General features: G+C 41.5%; 1 protein-coding gene and 1 long non-coding RNA gene across 7 annotated transcripts in view; one reads left to right on the forward strand and one right to left on the reverse strand.

Annotated features, from left to right (window-relative positions):
* The window catches only part of NCKAP5 (NCK associated protein 5), a 973,576-nt gene that overhangs the window by 60,774 nt on the left and 891,648 nt on the right, over positions 1-21,154 (reverse strand). The window lies entirely within an intron of this gene.
* LOC118527325 (uncharacterized) lies at positions 11,999-14,873 on the forward strand. Its single transcript, XR_004913060.2, has 2 exons — positions 11,999-12,309; positions 14,135-14,873. It is a non-coding gene; the product is annotated as an uncharacterized LOC118527325 (long non-coding RNA).

A 21,154-nucleotide genomic window follows, 5' to 3' on the forward strand; every position in this document is an offset into this window, starting at 1 on the left:
TTTTTTTTCCTCAGAGAATTCTAAGAACTCACAAAGTAATTAAATGGCTGTGATAGGAACAAAGTTCCAAGTGGCAAGCTGACCTTGCATCTCGAATGAATTGACAGTCTTGATCTCGACAAGTATAAGTTCACATTTGTGGCCGTGAGAATAGCTGCCAACAGGGCCTTGCTAATGAGTTCAAGGTTGGGTCTCTGGATGGACCAGCGGGTTTCATCTTCCAAGGTCACCAAACACATCTCCTCCCACCTACTTCTCATTGTCCCATTTGCCTTCTCTCTCTCTCTCACTCTCTCAAGGTTAAGTTCTCTCACTTACTGGCACAGACAAGCCCTAGACGTTTCATTGGATGACTCATAGCGGTGCTTCCCAGTCCTTTAAAGTCATGGCACACAGAAAATATGTAGCTCACTGAGGCAAACACTGGTTACTTGAGAGCCGAGGGCTCCACATCCTAGCACCCACCCTGGGATCCATTCAGGGCATCAGCAGCAGAATGGCAGGGAATCTCTTTCTTATAGGACGGACTCAGGATCTTTTACTCACACCTCAAATGCATCACTTTGCAGATCTCCAGCAGGCAAGGAGATGGATACTTTCATGGTCTCTTAGAAGACCCCCTCCTTTTTTGGGAAAATTCTCAGCGTGCTTGGATGAGGAATATTGTCTGGCCTCGAAGCTTCAGTACAGACGGAAGTTACTGTGCCTAAGAGGGAGACGAGCAGCCCAGGAGTGGATGAGTAGCCAAAAAGGGTGAAGTTTTGCATGGGATGGTGGCAGAAAAGAAGTTCTGGAGAAACATTTCCACTGGGGATTTGTCAGCTGTTAACTTAGGGTGCACAGTATAAAAATCCCCACTCAGTTTGCCAATGAGCATTAGCACTTATGCTCCCTGTACCAGGGGTCTCGGCACGTGGTTTTAGCTTCATCTGAAAATTAAGAGCATACAGCCTTCATCCTGGGGGTGCTTTGAGGACTAGAAACATAGCACCTAATAAACATAGCATGATGCCTGGAACAGACACACAGCTATCATTCAGAAAAGAGCACAATTCTCTAAACAAATGTTCTTAGACTGTAGGCATCCTGGGGGCAGACTGGATTTTATTTATCTACTCAATATTCCCATATAAGTCCATTCCTGATTCTATATTGTCCTTTTTCAACAATATGGTGATTATGTGCTGATAGAACTGATCATAACTGTAGGCTGATCGAGGAACTGATTTACTCTCCATCACGAATACTCAGCACAGCGCCTGACATATAGTCAATTCTCACTGAGTATAATGAAAAGAACAGGTGGAGAAAAAAACAGCTCTAGTCTTTAGAAAATGCTTCCTGAAATCAAATTGAATATGAAGCTTTCCTTTTGAAATCCCAATCTGCTGCCTTTGTTCTGACTCTGGCAACAAAAGAAAATAGCTGACTTCCTTCTTCTGTAGAGCTATTTTTCACATACGGTCAGACTTCATTAATTCAGATAGCTGGAGGGATAAGATCATTCAGAATTATTGAATATTTTAAGGACCAATTTCTTAATACTTCCAAGCCCTTAGAGCACTGGTCTGTGACCAAGACGAGGACAGCTCCTGGAATGGTGTTTTGGTGTCTTTCTCAGTCTTCCTGCCCACCACCCACTTCCCACAAAGCATCACTGGCCAGAAGGTCTCAGGTCTAGAAGAAGCCAGAATGGCACCATCACCATGGCCCTCATCCTCGTGGATTCTCAATGCCATGCTGAGTGCTGGCATCCCCACTTAACATCAGTGCCCATAGTAGTAGAAGAACTAAGCTCTTACAGAGTCCAGTTCCCGAGAACCATTTGTAGTGAGTAGATGAGATTATTTGGTCACATCTTACATGGATTTATGCAAAACAGTGAGTTTCTCTCTTTTAAAACAATTTGTTCTCTCAAGTGGATTGTTCCAAATTTGTTTTATATTATTTATTCACACAGTACTGTTATCTTTAAAAATAGCTGCAAAGGGGAAAGTTTATTTCCAGCACTGTTTCAGTTAATATAAATTTCCAAGTTGGTGGAATCTGAATTAGCAATGATTTTTGAGTGTTTGGGAAATACTGTTGATTTTCCCCTCAACCTTCTCTTCTACGGATTAAAGTGTCTCAAACTTTTTCTCACAGATCCTATCGCACAAATCCGTGATCGCTTGAATCTGTAAACCCAAACTCCGGGTAGTGTTAATGTATTTGTCCAAAAAGATCATTGGATAGGAGAGGCTTGAGAAAACCTGACTTGAGTTCTAAGTTACTCTGAATATTCAGAAGAAGGAAGTTAAAAAAAAATAGGCTGGAAAGACAAGGCTTGAAGACCCGCGTGGCTAGCTGCTGGCCGTGTGCCAACAGGGTTTGAAAACTATTCTAAGCATGTACAATGACAGCTCATTTGTAATAAGCCTGGCACAGTGCTCGTGACAAAGCAGGGGCTCAGGAAGTTTTCGCAAGTGGTTGTCAGGGAAAGGTGGGGGTCCCTAACATACACCGTCATGGAACCCAAGGTAAACCAAACGTCCATCTGCGTGGTTAGTATTCTACTGCAACACAGGGGTCTACTTCACTGAACAACTACCTTGTGGTTATTTCCTAAGCAATTACCTTTTGGCAACCATTTCTTTGGGGGTTAGCTGATTGTCATCATCAATAAGCAATTGTGAATACAGAGCAAAATACTTGGGAGTCGGTGGCAAGCTGCCTCATGCATAGGAAAGATGGAGTCCATTCTCTCAAGAAATCCATTTCGGAGCTGGCACCCTGAAAAGCTTTTTAAAAAGCCTAAATGAATGATGTTTACTGATGTTCCTTTGCTCACAGATTTATTACATTCTCGGGAGACATTTGCAAATTAGTAAGCCATGATTTTCAGTTAGCAAAGGTACAGCTCACCTATCCTAAAAAGTTGTACTCACTCGTGTGCAATGATCAGCCCTTTCTTAGAGGTTCAAACAAACTACTTCAGTAACCGCGGATTTTTTTTTTTTCCTCTTCAACACTAATAAATCCTAGGAAAAGAGAAAATTTTAAAATCCAAATTTTTTTTTTACTTTGAGCATTTTCATCACATCTACAAGTTTCAGCCAAAAAATGCAACGAGGACCCAATATGACTCACCAGCCAGAAAGGGTGTTTGTATGGGTGCTTAACACCCATGCCATATTATTAATTGGCATGCTTTCTTCTAATGCAAGTGGTCATATAAATAAGTCTTCGTATGACTTCTCTCCAGGTTCTTAAACATCTTTAAGCTACGTGTGGTATTGGCACCAGAAACTTAAACCACAGATGGGAGAACAGATCTCTTTATTTGCACATCCTTCTCTTCATCTGTACGGCTGAAACAAGCTAAAAAAAATAAGCCTGTTGCCAAAGCCACATCAATTACATCTTGGTTATACATTCTAAGTTTACTCTGTGGCTTCCTCAAAGTAGTCAAAAATGACTATATTGGCTATTTATTCACAACCACGGGGTACTTTTGGCTGTGGCGTTAAGATGACCTTCTGGAAGAGTAAATTCAATTTGATGGCTTTGGAATGCATGGGAATACTCAGTCTTTGAATTCCAAGTGGATTTAAGCTTTCTGAGACTTGAAAAGTGTATAGAAGAATGTAAACTTGTTTTCCAGTCCCCTGTGCTCTGATATAAAGGAAGACCTGGTTATTGGGGGTCTGGTACACTGCTACACAGAGAATGAATATGAGAAAATCATAGGGAAGTAACATGACAAAGAATTAAAAGGAAAAAGCAGACCATGAAATTCCTTTGTAAAGATGAAGGACAAGTTATTTAAACCAATATAAAAGATGTGCCACCTTAGGTTGGGTTGGTATCTGATGAACAAATACTCTGCGTCTGATAGTAGCATCACATAAAATATTGTGCTGGGATGTGATTTAAGGATACAAACTGGAAAAGGTGAGAAATGTGTGTCAAATGCCCATGTAGACCATGAATTCATTGAAATACTTCTTGAATTTATTTACATATCCAGCTGCTAAAACCCCTGAGGGGGGGGAAATTCCTTAAGTTTGCTGTAAGATGTGTTTCTTCCTATCAATGATACTGGAACAACCTCTTCTTAGGTTCTGAGGGTGACTCTCGGTCTAGAATTTTGGGATTCGTTATGCACTTTCTGAACCCTTCTTGATTTCACAAATGTTAATAATTATCTCTATTCTCTTATCCCTCCAGACTGAAAAATCTTGAGATCTTCATATAATTCCTTCATGTCATGTTATGCTACTATGCTTGTCGTGTAAAACAATGCCCAGACTTGTATGCAATATTTACTGTGATACAGAAGAGTAGTCTAATGTGACCAGTGTGGTTTAATAGCCAGCACTTGTTTGAATTGGTCAGCTGATCTAGGAACAGCCTTGGATCCCAGACTCCTACATCTTATTTTGGGAGTTGTCACTTTAGGTCAAAAAGTCCTTGATGATGAGCATGCACACATATCCCTCCCAACTCCCCACAAAGCAATGACTACCCTTTGACTACTTTCCTATCCATATGTCAACTCTTGTCTTTTTTACTTTGATATTTTTCTAACTTAAACAACAAGATAAAACACAACACTGTACTCTCATTAGCAAAACTTGCTGGAGTACCATAAAAATGTAGAATCACAATGGCTCCAGCCCTGATCTATGATCACCATTTTTGTATGTGAAGAAATGTCAACTTATCTCTCCATCTTGTTTCCTGTTATCCTTGCTCATTCTCTATCCATGACAAAGTTACTCTATCCTCAACTTTTTTCCTCCCTAAATCTAATTATCATTTAGCTACTTATTTCTATCTTCTTTTCAAATACTTTGGGCTGGTGCTTATGAAAGGCATGTTAAAGATCTAAACAAATGATTTTACTGATTCTCCTCTGTTCACAGACTTACAACATTCTCAGATTACATTTCCAAATTAATAAGTCATGATTTCCCCTTAGAGAAAGTACAGCATGTCTGTCCTAAAGGGTTATCCTTTTATCTGTTCAATGATCTACCTTCTCTCATGCATCCACTCCATCTCTACCTGTCCTGCCAAAAGGAAGTGATAAGTTAAACAATTATCTGGGGAATCTGATAGATATAGATGGCTATTACGAGTAATTTTATCTCTCTAAATCTTTTTTACTCCATGTCAGGTTTTCTGAATTGTATGGACTACTGCTTCTTCTCTCCATTTCACCTGCCTGGATAACATCTGCTTTGATAAAGCAACTGAGGGAAGGGAGGAAAGAAAATAAATTGGGGGTAAGGTGCTACAGGAAGAGATTCAAAACAGCTTGATTTGGCAAGAAGTATATAAAAACAGAGAAGCATGGGGAGCTTCAGATATATCAACTTAGCAACAGATAAGAATTTATTAGGCATGTTTACAATACAGCCTATGTATTATTACCCTAACTTTTTTATATTAAATTTTTACATGCTCTAAAATTACAAATTATTTTAGTTTGTTCATATTACTGCAATTATAGATATTTAAAGAAAGCCTCCAGAAATATAAAAATTTAAAGTTCATAGGTGTTTTTCTCCATTTGTCTCTATACTTAATCAGTCTCAATGATTTTTTAAATTATATGCAGAAAGGAAAAAAGCCCAAGTCTTCACACTCCTAAACTTTTTTTTTAATTCACTCTAACATGCCTTACTTGCTTGGTTCAGGATTTTAATTATTATAAGGTAATCTATTTTAAGTGAATAGTTAAGGGTCATTTATTTTTCTTTTATGTGACTGCAGTTGAAATGTGGGTGAAGAGGAGGCTGAAGTTGATGTGAGCCTATCTTTCCATTTCAGCTGCTACTCTCCACTCACCAATATCCCATGGTTGTCTTTACAGGAAGATAATAAAGAAGTAATGAAATCCAACAGACCAGTGGATATGGAGATAGGCAAAAATACAGAGAGATTTTTGCTTCTGTCCATTAAGGATTAACTGCAACAGGAATACACCTATGCTGTTAAACACTATTTTCAGATATTGAACAGTAGGTAGCAGAGAACTTGACCTCAGAATCATGGGAAACAAATGAGGTGAGCCCTACAATCTCCCCAGTCACCTTTCTAATGACAGTTTCTAGACTGAAACACAGAGAGAAGGAACACAGAGCCTGCAGATCCTGTTGAATTGAAGAGATAAATATATGCATGTGTGTTTTTGGGGTGGGGTGGGGCGGGTATCAAAGTTGCTAGAATATGCAGGGCTGTATATTGGAAAGAAAAGATAATAGCAGAGGTGTGCCTATAGTTTTTGGCTATATACTAATCTGAACATGCCTGAGGTAAAATTCATGATGTCAGAGAAACAATTACTATGAAGCAATAAGTTAAATAATTTCTTGAGCTCACAAAGGCTGAAAATAGTTTGTTTCCACCATTCAGGGAGGCTAGGCTTTCTAATATGTGGACTATAGGGTAGAGTTCTAAGAAAGGTCAAACCTTAGTAAGGAGGAAAAATTTTATCTAGAATAAAGGCTTCCCTGGAGTTGTCAGAACAAAACTAAAGAGTAAGCCTTGAAAAATAAAACTAATCTGCAAATACTTTAAAAGCACTCCAGAACAAAGTCCAAAAATTTTTATAGGAATCCTGAAATCCAGCACTCAACAACATAAAATTTCTAATCTCTTACATCCAGTCAAAAAGTACTAGGCATGCAAAAAAACAGGAAAATATGGTCCATCTTCAGGAGAAAAATCAGTCAATAGAAACAGAAGAAGAAATGAGAGATAATGAAATTATAACAAAGAACCCTTAAAATACTGTAGATAGGGGGCACCTGGGTGGCTCAGTCAGTAAAGCATCTGCTTTCGACTCAGGTCATGATCTCAGGGTCCTGAGATGGAGCCCCGCATCAGGCTCCCTGCTCAGCAGGGAGTCTGCCTCTCCCTCTCCAACTGCCTCTCCCCTAGCTCATGTTCCCTCTTGCTCTCACTCTCTCTCTCTCTCTCTCAAATAAATAAAATCTTTAAAAAAATACTGTAGATATTATAAATATGTACAAAGATATAAAGTAAAACTTGAACTTCATTAAGAGATATTAGAATAATAAAAATACCCTAATGAAAATTATAGACAGGAAAAAACCCTATTTAAATAGAAAAAATACACTATATAGGATTAATAATAGATTAGCAGTGATATCAGATAACAGGTCAGCAGAAATATCAGATATAGCAGGGAAAAAATAGTGAATTTGAAGACATTAGGATATAAACAATCCAAAATAAAGTACATAGAGAAAAAAGACTTAAAGGAATAAACAGAGCATTAGTGAACTTGGAGTCAACATGAAATAATTTAAATATGTATACTTGGAGCTCCCAGAAGGAAAAAAAAGAGAAGAAAAATTATGTGACAGAATAACCAAAAATGTACCATATTCGATAAAAACTATAATCCCAAATCTAAGAGACTCAATGAATTCCAACCAGAACCTACATGGAGAAAACCCACTAAGGCACATCATAATTAAGTTGCTAAGCATCAATGATAAAAACAAATCTTAGGGGCGCCTGGTGGCTCAGTCGTTGGGCATCTGCCTTCGGCTCAGGTCATGATCCCAGGGTCCTGGGATCAAGCCCTGTATCGGACTCCTTGCTCAGTGGGAAGCCTGCTTCCCCCTCTCCCACTCCTCCTGCTTGTGTTCCCTCTCTCGCTGTGTCTCTCTCTGTCAAATAAATAAATAAAATCTTAAAAAAAAAAAATCCTAAAAGCAACTGAGAATAAAGATACTTTATAGAAGAACAATGATAAAACTGACGTAGACTTTATGTCAGGCACTACATAATCCAGAAGAGAGTAGATGAACATCTTTAAAGTGCTGAGTGGAAAAAAAAAACCCAGAACCTATTAACCTTATAAAATTAATTTCAATTAATCAACTTTTCAATTATTTTAAAAATCAAAGAAAAAAGAATTACTTTTATTTTTTAAATTTTTAAAAATTTTTTATTGTTATGTTAATCACCATACATTACATCATTAGTTTTTGATAAAGAATTACTTTTAAAACAAATAAGAGCTGAGGGGTGCCTGGGTGGCTCAGTCGGTTAAATGGCCGACTCTTGATTCTGGCTTAGGTCATGATCTCAGGGTCCTAAGATCAAGCTCTGCAACAGGCTCTTCATTCAGTGGGGAGTCTGCTTGAGGATTCTGTCTCTCTCTCTCCCTCTGCCCCTCCTCTGCTCATGCCCTCTTTCTCTCTCAAATAAATAATCTTAAAAAAAAAAAAAAGAGCTGAGAGAACTTATTCCCAAAGGAGTTTCAGTGCAAGAAATATTAAGTGTATTTTCACAGGCAGATAGAAAATGGATATCAGGTATAAATCTGGATGTAAAGAGAACCAGAAATGGTAAATATAGGTTGTAATAATATATATATATATAAAACATATATATATATAAATATATTTCTATTTTTTAATCTTTTTAAAACATAAGTAACCAAAGCAAATGCAAGAGTATATTGCAAGGTTTCTAACATATGTAGACATAAAATATAACAATAGCATAAAGGATGGCAGAGGTTATACAAAAGTAAACTGTGATACATTATTTAAGATAGTGTTAAAGTAAAGAGGTAATTAGACTACATTTAAACATTAGATCAATCACTAAGGGGTACAGCTAATACTCTGAAAGTGGAGATAAAGGGGAATCATAAAAAATAATACAAAAGGCAGAAAAAAAGGCTAATCAGGGAAGAACAAAGGAAACCGTGCGAATCGAAACCCCTGGGATAGTGCTGGACACCACGATTCTGATGAAAAACCTCCACCTCGGGAACACAAGGTGCATCTCCCTGAGGCCAAATCGGAAGCCAGACGCTCATCCTAATGCTAGCCCTCCACTCGGCTCCCGGGGCACTTCTCCGCACCACCATTGGCCAGGGACCGGCCATCTACCAGATTCTCACCCTAACCCTAGGCATGGCTCTGGCCCTCCCTGGGTGCGTCTGCTAAGTCAGCAGCACTACCGGACTGGGGACTCAAGTCCGGCGCCGGACAAGCCCTCCAGGAACACAGAAGCACAAGCCACGCCATGGGCAGTCCCCACGCTGGAGCCGATAGCAGGATTCTAGCGAAAAACATGACCCTCGACAACAGAGAGAGCCTAGTCCCAGAAAGCAATCCCAAACCCTGAGCTTCACCCTATCTATCGCTCAACCTCAATTCGGGTCCCACGGCAGGTGTACACACTGCCATCCAATTGACTCTTAACCACCTCCCGGACCGTAACCCTAACCCTAGCCCTGGCTGTGGAAATAACTGTGCCAGGACCCTAGTTCTGAGAGCGCAGTGGGTTTGGGTCACCTGACCGATGCCAGACTAATCGTTCAGGAACACATGAGGAGACCATGCCCCGTGCAGTCCCCGGCTGGTGCAGGAGACCAAGATTTTAGTCCAAAAGCTGAAACTCAGCAACACTAGGGGTTGGCCCTGAGGCCAAACCCGAAGCCCGAGCCTTACCCTATAGCTAGCCCTCAACTCATCTTTCAGGATAGGATGCTGCCCTGCCATTGACTTGGTCCCTAACGTCTTGAGGACTATACCTGTAACCCTGGCCCTGGATGCAGCCCCAACCAGACCCCAACCCTAGGTGTGAGGCCAAAATGGATTCTGGACACCTGGGCAATGCCAGGCTAATCAGGGAAGAACAAAGGAAAATAATAAAAATAACTCTTATAACTCAATAATAACAGAACAAGCAGTTCAGTACAAAATTGAGCAAAATTTTGAACGCCTATGTCACCAAAGAAGATATGTGGATGTCAAATAAACATAGGAAAGGATGTTCAACATCATCAGTCATTAGAGGGATGCAAATTAAAATCATAATGATATATTACTACACTCCCATAAAAATGGCTAAAACTAAAAAGACCAACAATAATAAATGTTGACCAGAATGTGGAGCAGGAAGAACTCTCATACATTGGTCATAGGATCACAGAACGGTAAAACTACTTTGGAAAACAGTTTGGTAGTTTCTTGTGAAGTTAAACATACACTCATCATGTGACCCAGGAATAACACCCTTGCCCAAGAGAAAAGAGTATATATGTCCACCCAAAGACTCCTACACACATGTTAAGAGCAGCTTTGTGATAATAGCTCAAACTAGAAATGACCAAAATGTTCGCTGGCTAGTGAACAAAGAAACAGATTATAGTATATTCAGACAATGAAATACCAATTGGTAATGAAAAAAACAGAAACAAAAACACAACTGTGAATACATATAATGTGGATGTTTCTCAAAAGCATTCGCACTAATTAAAAGAGGCAAACCCCAAATACTGTATGATTGATTCCTTTTACATTAAATTCTAGCAAAGGCATACCTATAGTGATAAAAACAAATTGGTGGTTGTCTGGGACTAGTGGTACAAGTGGATTTCATGTAAAGGAGCATAAGAGAATATTTTGGGGTGATGAAAATGTTCTATATCTTTTTTTAAAAATGTATGTATTTATTTATGTAAGTAAGTAAGTAATCAGTATAGTCAACATGGGGCTCGAACTCATGACCCCAAGATCAAGAGTCACAAGGTCTTCTGACTGAGCCAGCCAGGCACTCAGAAGATGTTCTATGTCTTGATTGTGGTAGGGGTTACACAGCTGTATACATTAATCAAAACTCATGGAACAGTACACTTAGAAAGGGTATATTTTGTTGTATTTGAATTATACCTCAATATACCTGATTCTAAGTATTATATGCCCAGCCGGACAATAAAGATTTACTGGAATCCAAAAGTGCAATCCTGATTGAACATGGCTGAACAGAGGAACTGGGCTTTCCCCAGTTATAACCTCAAATTCTCCTTCGAGGAATCTGAATGTGATGCTGGGAAGGAAGGGTCTTCAGGAGTCCCCAGGGAGCACAACTGGGGCTATTCCTTACTCCCAGATCAGGTAGCACACAAGGGGCTTTATTCACTCCTTCATCCTTTCAACTCTCCCGGCTAGTAGCGACTATTATCCGCATTTGACAGAGGAGGAAAGCAAAGCTTTGAGGAGACAGGGTCACCTGACAGTGCCAGTCTGACTCCAAAGCTCAGGCTCACTCTATTCATTAACCTGCCTCCCAGTAGGGGTGGAGGTCTCCAGTATCATCGAGCCTGCCAGGGACTATATAGGCCAGCACTTCTCTAGCTTAGGGAGTGGTGCACAGACCCCTGGATTCTCTGGCTATGTGCCCGACTCTCCAGAGCCACTAAATGGACGTGCCCTGTGGAGATGCATTTGACCTTCATCATGCCTCATCTTTCCGTAGCATAACAACATTTGCTGTTTGTTTACCACAGGGCAAATGCTTTACTTGCATCAGATCATGATAAAATAATGCAGTGGACACATTTTACATACAAGGAAACGGAGATTTAAGAAGGTAAATAAAGTTGCCCATGGTCATAGAGCTACAAGTAGGAGAGCCAAGATTTGGAGCAAGGCCTATACAAACCACAAAGCTTGCAGGGCTGACGGCTACATGATTCTAGTATTGTCCTCTGTCCTCAGTTTGCCAAGCACTCTGAATCAGTAAGGATGCTCCGGGTGGATAGTCACACATTAAACATTAGCTCATGGTCCAGAAGTAGAGCAAGCTTCAGGGCTGCCTTCATCTAGGGCCTCTGCCTCCCCTCCCCTGCAGCTGTCTTGGCTCTGCACATGCTGTGTATCAGCTTTGGCTTCCTGCCGGTAGGAGCTGGGTCTAGCGGCTCCAACCCATCAGCTATACACTCCCAGGTCCAGAGAAAAAGAGAAGCTGGCTCCTTGTGTGATTTCTCTCTGCATCTCCAGCCACTCTGCCCCCTAAAAATGAGCCGAATGAGGTCACAAGCTTATTCCTGGGCCAATCCGTGTCACTTGGGGACGGCCATTCACTGACTGGCCCGGAGCCTAGCTTCCTAGGCCAATTGCTTGCAGGGAAATTTACCAGAAGTGTCCTAATAACACTGTACCCTTGATGGGGAAATGAATATTGGGAAGCCAAACATAATGTCTGCTGTATTCTTTCTTAGTCATCATTTCAACTGAATCTTACAGCAACACTCTGCCTCAGTGGTAACCTCTACTCTACAGATGAGAACACAAACAGGCAGCCTGTATCTCTCAGGAAACAAGTACACATACGGCAGCCAGGATTCAAAGTCATGTCTTCTCACTCCAAGTCAACAGCTCTTTCTGCTACTTGGACAACTACCGAGACCATACCCCACTTTCCCTCTTCAGATCAAATTCCAAGATGTTGCTGAGAAGATATTCATCTTCGAGCTTCAAGCTTCTGGTATTTATCATCTTTTTTTTTTTTTTTTCTAATTCAATAACCACCCCATTATGGAATCCAGTAAGCCATTTATAACCAAGTAGGAAGATTTTTTTTTTCAGGACTTCCTTTCCAATGAGGCTTTATAGGTATCGTTTAAAATAAATACATAGTCTGATCAACCTTAAAACCTATTTAGTGTGATGCAGACTTTCTTCTCTTTTCCCTCTTCAATCTCACTTTCTAAATAACCTCATGTTCAAAAAGACTGTCCTTTTCAAATACTTTTTCCACATCTACCATCAACACACTATCAAACGCTACCCCCAGGCCTCTGGCTCTCACCAGCCATATTCATTCTCCATAACAGATCCAAAGAGAAGGTTCTGGCCTTTGGGCTTTTAATGCAAGAGTGTCATAAAGATAGTCTTTTTTTCCTTAAAAAAGATGAATAAGAGAGATAAGATGAAAAAAAATCCTCAAATATCTGCTTAGCTACACAGGGCATTGTTTCAACCAGAGTTCCAATTGAAATGGGGAAAGAGAACTGGCTGGTGGATGACTGTGGCTTTAGTAACTAGCAGAGCCCCAGACCTGGTAAAAGGAATCCCTTGTACCTCAGGCCCATCTTACATCTAAGATGTGCTGCCATGAACTTGATCCTTCGATTTTCCTGACAATCATGTGCTGAGCTGGGGAAGGAAGCAGCCAGTATATCCAATTTACAGATAGAGAAACCCAGGCAATAATCTGCTTAATTAATAAGGGACAAAACTGTAATGGGAACTTAGGTGTACTGCTTCTGGGCTCAGTGCTGCTTACACTACATTATTTGGATTCCTGAAAAGTTAGGGAAGTGGTATGAAAGATATGAAGGCTCAGGAATCAGTTTAGCACCTCTGACTCTGGATTTTAAGTTTGAATCTTACATATTTTTGGCCTTTCTTTGGTGTTCAGGAAAAGTAAACAAGACTTGACAGAAAATCTGATGAGAAGCTGCGATCATTTTGAACCAAGGCCAATATATAAAAATTCAAAAGATGTTATCAAGAATATATGTTGGTACCATCTAGGGCAACTGTCATAACATGGCCTTCCAACAGACATACATTATTGAATGTATTGAATGCACATTGAATAATATTGAATGTGCTATTGATTCTTTAGACCATGTGTCTCTCTCTCCGCAAGACCAGAGGAAAGAGATGAAAGAGGCATCAAGGAAGACTCTTGTTTTTCTAAATGTGAAGAATTGGGAGTAATGGGGGAAGGCCTTTAAAATAAGGAGCCAAGTTAGCGTATGGGGAAAGGATCCTAATGAGGAAGCCACCATGGTGAGGAAGAGGGGATGAGGAGGCTGAATGGAATCATGATGTTGGAGGTCATGCTGAGACATCTGGAGCTAAGCTTGGAGATTTTGTTTGCAAACAGAGTCGCTGGGGGAGCAGAAAGAAAAGCTACGACAGACAGTGTTATTGAAGGTGGGGTTATGGAGGAAGCTAAAGACAGCTGAAAGAACTTCAGGAGATAAAGGCTGGAAATGTCTCTGGCAAGCTCAAGCAAGTCATAGGACACTCAGTGATCCCCAGGCCTTCCCTCTCCCCAGCAGATTGGGAAAGGGTCAGGGATGGAACAGAATAAGGAAGAATAAGGCAGCGGTTGAGTGGATCTTTCTGTGGGAACCTGAGGACTGTGGCAGAGTAGAATGCGCCAGAGCTTCAAAGGTTTTTGACAGCTAAATCTGCTTAAATGTGCAGGGGAAGGAGTGGCTTTGCTCTGAATGACACAGTTCACCCCCATTTGTTTCTGAAGAATCCCTCTCACCTTCTATTCCATATGCCTACAGAACGTCACCCTACACGTGGAGTTTATTATCCTTGTAAATACAGACTCACTAGTGGGGTATGGCTTACTTTGAATCAAGGCATGTGCCCCACAGCCTGCGTCTGATCCTACTCCAAGACCTCCATCATCCCGGGACACTTCACTTAACCTGGCAGGGTTCACATGCTTGATGCAAAATCTGACTGGATTCAAGGATCCCTGTGCAATTAAGGAAGCAGGAGCAGGTACGTGTATGTGACTCTAAGATGTCGCTGTCTCATTAGGAGGTCGGTGAACAATAGGAATTTCTCACTCCGTGCACAGTGGATTGCTCTTCTGTCTGGCAGTTTCATTACGACACTCTACACAAGTTATATCTATAAATGAAGACCTAGCGCAAATTCAGCACAGCACCTCACCCATCATGGAATCCTGGACATGCTGGTTTGAGGGGAAGAAGGCCATTTAACCCTGTTCCCTGGCAGCCCCGTCTTCTTGTAGAGCAGAGCAACATGCAAATTGCACAGTGGACTAATTGTCATCCACGACTCTGGGGAGTCAGCATAATTATTTACATGGACAGCAACTCCCACTGGTTTCAGCAGGAGCATCTCATGAACGCCTGAAATCATCATTTTTGTCCTTAGAGGAGCTTTGCTCTAAAACACAAATTCTCTCTAATAGGGATCTATTACTGTGTAATGAATAAATATGCCATGCACATGCATGCAGATTTCCAGGAGCCTTGGGCCCTTTGCTCATGCACAGACCTCTTGAATCTTTGCCCCCGTTGGGGTGAGGGGAGCTCCTCTGCAGAGGGCTCACACCTCTATGAGGAAGTTCACATCTTACAGACATCTGAATGAGTTTTGATTCCAGATTCAGTTGAAGTAAAAATGTCTAGCTTTGTTTGCTCCTGTGAAAGTGCTAGCCCTTCAGTAACCGGGGGCCACTAGGGCCACCTGCTCTACTGTTTTACATAAATGGTGATGATGTAGGCTGCCTGATATTTTGACCCCTGGCATCTGCAGTCTCCCCAGCCCCTACCCAGTTTATAGGATAAGTTCACCTGCTCATTTTTCCTTGGCCTGGGTGAAGCAAACTGAAATCTATAGTCATCTGCCCAGATGACAGCCGTTCAACTTCCTCTAACTAGCTGATATTCTAATCATCCTGTTAAAATCTAATTACATGTAATTGTATTAGGTTTCTATAGAGAAACAGAACTAGTAGTGTGTGTGTGTGTGTGTGTGTGTGTGTGTGTGTGTTATAAGGAATTGGCTTATGCAATTATGGAGGCTGGCCAGTCCCAAGGTCTGCAGGGAGAGTAGGCAAGCTGGAGACCCAGGAGAGCTAATGGTTTAGTTCCACTCAAAGTCCTAAGGCCTGAGAACCAGGACAGCTGTCAGTGTGGTTCCAGTGCAAAGGCCAGCATGCTTGAGACCCAGGAAGAGTTATTATTTCAGTCATTTCTAGTCGGAAGGCAGGGAAAAACTGACATCCCAGCTCTGAGGCAGTCAGGCTAGGAGGAGAATTCTCTCTTACTTTGGGTGGCGCCAGTCTTTTTTTTTTTTTTTTTTTTCTGTTTGGGCCTCCAGCTGATGGATGAAGCCCACTACATTAAGAAGGGCAATCTGCTTTACTCCACCTGCCAATTTAAATGTCAATCTTATCCAAAAAAGTCCTCACAGAAACATCAAGAATGTGTTTGATCAAGTCCCTCGGCGTCCTGTGGCCCAGTGAAGTTGACACACAAAATTAACCATCACAGTTATTAAGGAGCTGTTGTTTGTGGCACACAGTAACAATGAAAAAGCCAAAATGTGTATTTGTGGGGGAGAGGGGACATTTTCTAATTAAAAGATAATTTTTATACTCCTTTCAAATAAACACATGCAAGATGGCCTATTTAAGATGAGCTTAATGGAAACTATCCTGCTAATACCCCCACCCCCCAAACCCCGAAGCTTTGAGAGACATCACTGTTACTTAGGAAAGAAATCATTGTTTTAAAACTGCTTTCCCAACATTTTCCTGATGTAGACTTCTCAAACCTTATGGAAATAGAGAATAATTCTAAAACTTCTTCCCAGATGACATAAATGAGGCTCATGGGGGAAGAAATAGCTTGTCTAGCAGCATAGAAAATGAATGTGCCTGGATTTTAAGTATGCAGGATTGCAAATTCCCCCAGCCCCTTTTAAAAGCATAGTGGAACTTTCATATATAGAAAATGATGGCTATCTTGGTGATTGAAGAAATGACTAGAAAGCAGGTAGAAAGCAAAGGCTTTAGGGGATATTACTTTTAAAGAGGGGGATCTTCAGTAGCTGCCCCTTCAACAGGTAGCTCACTTTTCGAGACACCTGGTGCTGGCCTGGGGGTACCAGGAGATCCCCTGGTATCTGCACAGCATGCTGGCAGTTGCTGGCCCATTCACCTTCTAGAGACTTACTACTTGAGTGTGCCCCCGCTGAACTTCCAATTTACCAGTAGCTGCATCTCTTTGCCTGAAGGTAACAGCCCCAGCATCAGCCCTTGACTAATCAGTGATGGGAGGTAGTGACGAATACCCAGCTCCCTCACTCTCAGGTGGGGAAACTCTGAGACCTAGGTGCTACACCCTAGAGTTTTTCTGAGGTTAAGCTTCTGTCCCCTACAGTGATAACCAGGTAACCAGCATGTGTGTGTGGCCTGTGTAGTGTGACCTGTGCCCTGCAGTCGCCATTTTGAAATGCTTAATAACTTTTGGACAAGGGGCCCTGCATTTGATTTTGCACTAGGCTATGGGAATTCTGTGGCCAGTCCTGGTGGTAGTTGGCATGAGAACCCACTTTTCATTGGCTGGTCTACCTCCTCTATCTGACTTCTCCTACTAGTTGTTCCTGGACTTCCTGATAATTGACTTGTCCTTAAATCCTTTTCACAGGGCCTTCTTCTGGGAGACCCCCAAACTAAACTGTTGCAACTATCACTGGAATCCTGAAAAACACTATAAAGAATTAACAAAAGCCATCTTACTAGTTTTTAAAAATAAAACAACAATGCACACGGGCGTAAACCTTACTAAAAGTAATGTAGTGATCATATAAGCGGGCATTGCCACCCCATATTGTAATACCTGGGGACGTTTTATAAGGAAGTAATGCCCCTCTAAGCTTCCCGACTTCTCTGCATCACAGGCCAAGTGCCCAGGTGAATCCAGCATGCAAATATCTCCCTGAAGAAGTAGGCCAGTAACTAGCAGCAGAGCTGGCATTTAAACAGTGGCTCTGCACACCCTCTGTTTTAAAGAAATTATTTGTCTTTGCCAGTATGTCAAGAAGAGTAAGTTCACATAATTTAGGAACTACTAAGGCATATAAGTTCTTGATTATTTACAATGACAGGATTATCTACAGCCATCAAGTTTCTTTCGGTAATGTCCAACGTAATTTCTTAAAAAAGGGTCGGGGAAATTGACCTACGAGGAACATATTGGATGATTCAATCTTCAATGGAAGTTTTAAGAAAGAGATGTGACTAAGGCTCCTGGTTCCGAATCAGATCGGCTGAGCTTACCAAATGCAAAGCCTGCGCAGTGTCTATGTTTGTCCAGCATGGTGTCTGGAACGGAGTCAGTGCCTCATAAATCATTAGTAACTGACGGAACTTGGTTTATGGCTGTGCCCTGAAGTTTGAGTACCAGAAAATGAAACTGCCTCACCCCTCCCAGTGGAGAAGCTCTAGGTTTGCCCATTAGCCCTTCTGACACACTGGAATTTATCAAATGTACAACCAGTGCATGAGGACCCAGGGAGAGGAAGAGGCTCGGGTGGGACACCGCACATGACTGGTGGTTGTGCATTAGGTCCACTGGCAGCATGTGGGGCATGCAGTACTTGAGAACTTGCTGGAGCAACAGAAAGCCATCTTAGGCCTTTCTCTCCATGTGTGAGATGTACATCCGGGAACTTCTATGACCAAATCCAATCCTCCTTAAATCATATTAGTTTTCAGTATGAATCCCGTCACTACCGTGTGGTGAATTATAGACAGAAAACCTCACTGTGACTCACTTTCTTCACTGTTCAGAAAGAGGATATCCAGATTAATTGTTTTGCAACAATGGACAGATACCCTGACTACTTCTCTCACCTTTCTCTTGGTACACAGACTTTAGTGCAGTTTGAGGGTTAAATGCAGCTGTCCCCAGAAATCTGGGCTAGGCTTTTTAGGCTGCTTACTGCATAAATAATCAGGACAAAGTGGGTAAGAGGTTATATAAACCCATTTTGAAAACGTTTTAAAATTCAAGAGTTTGTCCTGAACATGATGCCTCTTTCTGAATAATTTGTATAAAAATATTTTTTGGTGAAAATTCTTTTGTCCCTCTTACATACAAACAGTCTAGACAAAAAATCTTGGTAAGAATTTATAGATGAGAAAAAGGTAAAGTTTGATTACTAACTGCAGCACACTGACTTTGTACCAATGGGGGGAAGCAAACCCCAATGCCTGGGGGAGATGTGGGGGTGAGGTGGGAAGGGAATTATCTTTTTTTTCAGACGTTTTCCCTCTTTCCTGAATGAAAACTCCCCAGGCTACCTTTCCAAGCTGCTGCGAGGACCTTGAGTTCAAACTGCTGTGCCCATGGTCATAGCTGACAGCATCAATCACAAGTCAGTGAAGGTGGCCCTGCTCCTGTATTTTCCACACAGGACACTTATGAATGTCATCTATACTCATGACATTGATGATGATGCTGATGCCATGGACAAGTAGAGCTGTTTGGAGCTGAAGGCAGTGTCTCTGAAACCAAGGACTAACCTGAATTATTTCTGACTAGATTGGCAATCATAGGGTTAGAAGCTCCATGGTGGGCAGCCATATTCGGGGCCCATTAACCCATACATCTGACTAATGTTTGTCCTGTCTGGAGTACCTTAACGATTGTAAAGTCTTTGTGTGTGTCCAAAAGTACCATGGACTGTCCATGGGAATGACACTATCAGTGACTACCGTGACCGTATCTCAGCCCTAGATGGAGGCATTCAGGTCAGCTTCAACTTACTTGAGAACCTCTGAGTTACTGAAGTCAACAGTTTAGTCTCATACTGCTGTATGGCGTCCTACTGGTAGTAATTTTGCTGTAAAGATGTTTCAGACAAGAGCCAAGGTGACAGATTGTGAAGAAAAGAGTTAGCATAGCAGGTCTGCAAAGGCTTACCTTTAGCAAGGCCTGATTGCAAGGCTGGCCCTTCACTAGCACCTGGGAACTTGGATTTCAAGAGGGCTCACACCACCCTAACTGAGAAGAGTGGCTCACTGTGGCCTAAATTGTTCATATAAACAATGTGGTTTAGGCTGAACACATGCTTTCCTTTGGGGAATACGGGATTTTAACGTGCACTAGGCAAGATGGTACCTGTGTGACTAGCCCCCAATAAAACCCTGGGCCCTGAGTCTCTAATGAGCTTCTCAGGTAGATAACATTTCACATGTGTTGTCATAACTTGTTGCCGGGGGGAATCTAGCATGTTGTGTGTGACCCCACTGGAAGCCTGTGCCTCATTACCTCCTGATGCTGCCCCATGTGACGTTTCCCTTTGCTGATTTTGTTTTGTATCCTTCACTGTAATAAATCATAGCCATGAGTACAACTTTAAAAAAAAAAAAAAAGAAGAAAGATGATATCCATAGCTACCTATACTTTACCCATACCCATCTTAATAATAACCACACTAACAATGAAGACCAACAATTGAGTCCTTGCTAGTTCCTGGGATAGCTGTCAAGCACTCATCTGCAAAAACACTCATTTCATGCTCATCACAACACCTCAAGGTAAGTCTTTCTGTTATCTCCATTTGGCAGATGGCAGAATGGAGGCTTAGAGAGATTCAGGAGCTTGATCAAGATCACAGCATCTGTTAGGCGGCAAAGCGGAATCATGGAATCTGGAGCATAGGTCTATGTGACTGCAAACCCTTGGCTGGGAGATTGTGGAGGGGATCCAAGGAAGCACTCTAAAAAAATGCAAAACTTTAGGTAAATGCATGGTGGTGATGCTATTGTGACAGATGATGACTAAGTCTGGCCCAGAAATCGTTTAATACATTTTGCCAATTTCTAGTTTACTCAGATCCCATGATTGAAACCCCGTCTTCCCACAGATTCACGAGAAGTGGGAACTTGACGTGGACAGGCATCTTGAAATTCAGGGATACCTCCACTCCCTCAAAGAGTATTAGAAGTTGGGCCAGGAACAACAACAACAACAACAAAAGCAAAAACATTAGAGAATATCTAAAATAAGTCATTCATCTGATGATTGAGGAAACAGAGAGATGCAGCATTTTGTACTAAGTCATAAAATCCCAAACTGGGCTTTGGACCCTGGTTTCATTCATTCCTCAGGTCACTGCCTCTTCCTTGCCACTTTTCTTCTTTTAAAATTGGAGTCAATTGTAACCCAGCATCCTAGAAGTGCTTTTATTTTTTTAAATTATGAGTTACATAGGAAAGAGACCTGTCTTGAAGCCAAATTATACACAAATACTTTTGCCATCAGGGAAACATTCCAGTGACTGGGTCAGTGGTGAGGAGAAATAACACCCTTGGAAATGCAATCCATTCATGCAGAAGCAGGACAGACGATGCCCACTCCAAATGTGTTCTTACACACATAGGATTCCTTCCAAATGGGCTCTGAAGGCAGAACACAGGGCTGAGTTTCAAATGGGCAGAAAGTCACCTTAAAGCATATTTCCCCTCTGTTTGGGAGTTGACACAATCGAGTTACAGACAGAGACTGTTTATCAAGGTGGCATGAAAGTCTCTCTTCAAATTCCTCCTGCTTTTATAATCAAACAGTAACATTTCCAGAGTATAGGTTTTAGCTACAGAAGAAACATATTGGAAATTGATTCAGTGCTGCTGGTTTGGCTGTGACAGTGTTTCATACCTGGTAACCTCTCAGTTTGTTCTTCTCCCTTCCGGAAAAGCTTTTAGCCATGCCAGGGTGGCAAACCGAAGATAAAGCAAACATCATCCTTTTATC

The sequence above is a fragment of the Halichoerus grypus genome, chromosome 4, assembly GCF_964656455.1.
Source record: "Halichoerus grypus chromosome 4, mHalGry1.hap1.1, whole genome shotgun sequence".
NCBI classification, from domain to species: domain Eukaryota; kingdom Metazoa; phylum Chordata; class Mammalia; order Carnivora; family Phocidae; genus Halichoerus; species Halichoerus grypus.